This window comes from Zalophus californianus, chromosome 6 (assembly GCF_009762305.2).
Source record: "Zalophus californianus isolate mZalCal1 chromosome 6, mZalCal1.pri.v2, whole genome shotgun sequence".
Classification (NCBI taxonomy): domain Eukaryota; kingdom Metazoa; phylum Chordata; class Mammalia; order Carnivora; family Otariidae; genus Zalophus; species Zalophus californianus.
Window position 1 is genome coordinate 98,163,365 of NC_045600.1, and position 4,460 is coordinate 98,167,824.

General features: G+C 57.0%; 1 long non-coding RNA gene across 1 annotated transcript; it reads left to right on the forward strand.

The window, feature by feature from the left end:
* Positions 1-1,845: 1,845 nt before the first annotated feature.
* LOC113910449 lies at positions 1,846-4,172 on the forward strand. Its single transcript, XR_003516047.1, has 3 exons — positions 1,846-2,081; positions 2,465-2,719; positions 3,893-4,172. It is a non-coding gene; the product is annotated as an uncharacterized LOC113910449 (long non-coding RNA).
* The last annotated feature ends 288 nt before the right edge of the window (positions 4,173-4,460 follow it).

Genomic DNA, 4,460 nt, shown 5'->3' on the forward strand with positions numbered 1-4,460 from the left:
AGAGAGAGCACATGAGAGGGGGGAGGGTCAGAGGGAGAAGCAGACTCCCCGCTGAGCAGGAAGCCCGATGCGGGACGGGACTCCAGGATCATGACCTGAGCCGAAGGCAGTCGCCCAACCAACTGAGCCACTCAGGAGCCCCAAAATGAACCATTTTAAAGTGGCCGATTCAATGGCCTTTAGGACATTCACAATGTTGTGCAACTACCACCTATCTCAAGTTTCAGAATATGTCCATCGCCCCAGAGGCAAACCCCGCCCCATGAAGCAGTCGTTCCCACAATCCCCCTTCCCCTCCCCCAGGGCAAACAGCTCTGTTTTGGGGCTCCACGCATTTACCTCGGCATTGCATAAACACGGGGTCATATAGTATGTGACCTTTTGTGTCAGGCTTATTTCACGCAGCATAAGATGTGCAAGGTCCATCCTGCTGCAGCATGCATCAGTCCTCCAGCCTTTTAATGGCTGAATGGTCCTCCGTGGTATAGATACACGGGATTTCGTTTATGCATGCATGCACTGATACACATGTGAACTGTAGCATGTCATCTGTTTAAAAAGGAGCTTAGGGGCGCCTGGGTGGCTCAGTTGGTTAAGCGACTGCCTTTGGCTCAGGTCATGATCCTGGAGTCCCGGGATCGAGTCCCGCATCGGGCTCCCTGCTCGGCGGGGAGTCTGCTTCTCCCTCTGACCCTCTTCCCTCTCGTGCTCTCTCTCTCTCTCTCATTCTCGCTCTCAAATAAATAAATAAATAAATAAACTTAAAAATGATAATAATAAAAAATAATAAAAAGGAGCTTAGGATCGATGTGGAAGTTCTTGGTCGTGGAAGATACGACTTCGCCTCATTTGGAAGCAGGAAAAGCCCTCCAGGCTCACGTGTGGATGTGACATACCATGAATTTATATTCCAGGAGAGGCTCTTGCTGAATGGAAAATCCAATGCCTGCCAGCCTCCCTGGGCCTGACAGTGGCACTTCAAGCTTGTCCCTTGCCCTCCTACCACCAGGTGCATCTGAGGGTGGCCTTGGCCCAGCCACGCCTGGCTCAGCCCATGCTAAGCTGCTAAGCCGTTTCTGGGGGTGCTCTCTGCGACCACGCCTCTCCGCTCCAGGGAACCAGCCTGAGATTGGAGACATCTTGCCACCTTGGCGCAGGTGCCCTGCATACCTCCCTGTGTTGCCGATAGGGAGTCTTTGCCTTTAAGCCTCAGAACCACCCTCCTTGCTGGCAGACAGGATGCGCTGGCTGCACCCACATCATGCCGGGCTCAGGCCGTTGGTGAGTCTCCCTGTGGCCCTTCCGTCCACCTCCGCCCCCCCCCCCGCCCCAGGGCAGAGGAGATGGCGCCCTCTGTGACTCCCTGTGCCTGGATCGGGGCGAATGCTGGCTGCGCAGCTCTATCCCTGGCTCCTTGTCTGGCTCCTCGAGGTTGTCTGCTCAGCTCCTGCCCACCCGTTCCCGGCAGCTTCCTTGCCCTGCGGGCTCTGTTCCCATGTTCTCAGGCACTCCTAGGGGCCCTGGCACCTGGCACAGTGGTGGTCCAAAAATGGCTGTGGACTGAAGAACCTCTTTCTTGGAAATTTCAACTCCCCATCAAAGCGCTTCTCTAGAAAACCCTTGAGGGCCCTTTGCCGTTTGTGGTTTCGATTTTATATACACGGTCTGGGGTCCTCACAACAATCCCATAGGAGGGCATTACTATCCCTGATCGAAGGAGGAGGAAGTTCAGGACGAGCCCCCCGGGAGGGAGGAGGCAGGGCCCCTGCGGGCCCGTAGGCCCAGCCCTGCGTCTCGGTCTCCGGCGCGCGGCCTCTGCCCGTGTGGTCGGTTGGGCCGTGAAAGGCCTGTGTGCCCGCATGGGGCTCCTCACTGGGGCTCCGCAGGCGCTGTGGGGGCAGAGGTGGGGGAGGGCTTTCAGATGACTTTCAGTGTGGTGGGGAGGCCGTCTACCCCCAGGGCAGAGGGAGTTGTGCTCAGCCTGAGGGAAGAACCCGTTTCTGTGGAATTTGGAGTAACGTGTATGTAAACACTATTTCTATCATAAGCGGGGCCGACTTCGCCCAGAGGACATTCATCAGGTGCAAACCTTACGTTAAACGTCAGTCAGTCGGGGAGAGAAAGCCAGGAGGCAGCAGGAGGGCGGGGGGGGGGGGGGTGGCAGACATCCTCCCGAGGGGTCTATCCCTCTGCCTGCAGTGGTTGCTGGGCCTTGCGGGCAGGATCTTGCCTTCCCTCCTTCCCAGCAACAAACTAGGGCGAAGACACAGCCCGGGGGGGGGGGGGGGGCGGGCAGGACGTGCCACAGGAACAAATGCTCAGGAGCGGGTGCTGACGAATGGGGAGGAAGATGGGCGGTGATCTTAGGGCTTGAAACAGAGGCATAGGTGAATCCTTTGCAGGATTGTTTTCCTCAAAATATGGATGGGGAGTGAGGGTGCTTTGTTTTTCTTTCTCTTTATAGAGCGGCGAGCAGTGAACTGTGTTTGCCCGCAGGAAAAGACTCCAACGACCACGCACTTGGAGCAGAGCCCACCTGCCCTGGACTGACAGTGTCCCCGCTCCGGCCTCCTTCGAGGCCTGAGAACAGGGTCTGCTGACCGGAGTGCTGGGGGTCCCAGCAGGAACCCGGCAGCCATAGTTGGTGGGATCTTGCCCTCCCCAGAGGATGGTTGGGCCCCCGCCCCGGTGCTCCAGCTGCCCTTCCCAGCCTCCCCAGGTGCATGTCTGGCTGTGGGTGAGGGTCTGCTCTGGGGAGAGAGGGAGAGAGAGCAGGTACTCAGCCGGGTGGCGGCCGGTGGCCCCTCGGGCTGTGACGGGGAAGCCCGGAGGCGGGTGGGAGTCAGGGCTGGAAGGGCCATGTCCCAGACAGCCTGCATTGCTAAAGCGAATGGGTTTGACTGCTCAGGGGGAGGAGAGAAAAGGTTCTGCAGTCCTAGACTGTAGTGAGGAGGGCAGGCCTGAACGGGACACTGAGGTGGACGGTGTAGACATGACAGGTGGTTTAAGGCTCTGAACCAAAGGAGAGAGAGAGAGAGAGAGAGAGAGAGAAAGAGAGAGAAACAGCCTGGGGCCCAGGAGGCAGGACAAAGCCCCTGACCGTGGACAACCACGATGGTATCCAGCTGGGTGAGCCTCCACCCTTCCACACCCCATTACTTTTGCCTCTCTGTGCCTGTGGGGGTCCAGAGTAGGCCTGGGGTGTGGGGAGGTGTCGATAGTCCTCAAGTCAGGAGGTGAACCCCAGCTTGGCCTCTTAAGTGGCAGGGGCCCCATGGAAGTCTCTGCAGCTATAAACAGGTGCTTGTCCAAATTCATTCCAGCAGAGGCTCCTATGGACGGGGAGAACAAGAGGGGCAGCCACGGGCTGTGTGAGGAAGAGAGAGACTGCTCTCCTGAGAGCTGGAAGCTTCCGGGCAGTCACAGCCATGTGGGAGCGCACACACGCACACGCACACGCACAGGTCTGCGCCGCTTCACCTCTGGGACCAGCAGACCCCCACATTCCTGCTCCCCTGGAAGGGGGCGCCCAGCCCAGTGTCTTCCCTGTGAAGTGAATGGTGGAGGCCCAGACTGACCCGAAGTGGTTTTTCTAATTCTTTTCTCATTCGGGCAAGGAGGGAAGGGGATGCTTCTGGACTCAAGGGAAAAAGGGGAGGAGGAAGAGGAGGGATAAGAAGGCAGGGAGTTCTCCCCAGAGCAGCTGGGGGGGCGGGGGGAAGGCCTGGGCTGAAGCCAAGGCCCAGCCATTGCCTGAGGAGACCAGGGCCAGATGGCGTGGGCTCTCCTGCCTGCAAGCCGGCCCTGCTCCTCTGTGCTTCCCACGCCTTTCCTCAGAAGGCGCCTGGATTTGGCTCCAACACCGATATCCCTGGTTATTGTTTCCTTTTAGATGTTCCTTTTAGCTTCTACCTCAGCTGAAATGTGAAGATTAGGCCAATTTCTTTGTCTCTCAGACTTTTGTAAACGGGAGGCCTCCGATCCCAGGAAGATGCAGAGAGCTCTCCCTGTACTTCCTCTGTAAGCCTCCAAGGACAGAAAATGGTTGCTATGGGGATTCCTTCATGTGTAGAGTAATCGTTTTCAGAAAAAAGAATGATTCACAAGTTCTTTCAGGACCAACAGAGTCCGTCCTTGGGGACGACATGATGTAATAGTGTTTAAAAGAGGAACGATGACTGGTTTTGGTTTGTGCGTGTTTCCTCTTCTTTAGTCGCTGTGCGTGCTTGTGGCCCACCAGCTGCTTCCTCAGAGCCTTGTTCTGCACACAGAATTCTAGTTGATGCCTGACACCTCCCTTTGCCTCTTCACAAACCTGAGGGCAGGTATTAAAAATGTTAGAAACGCCCAGCTAGGCTCACCAGCGAGTTACTGTTAGAGTCTTCATGGCCACTTCCGGGCCTACCTAGCTGGATGAAGTTATCAGCCTGAGGGTGCCTCAGGGCCTTTGCACATTCATT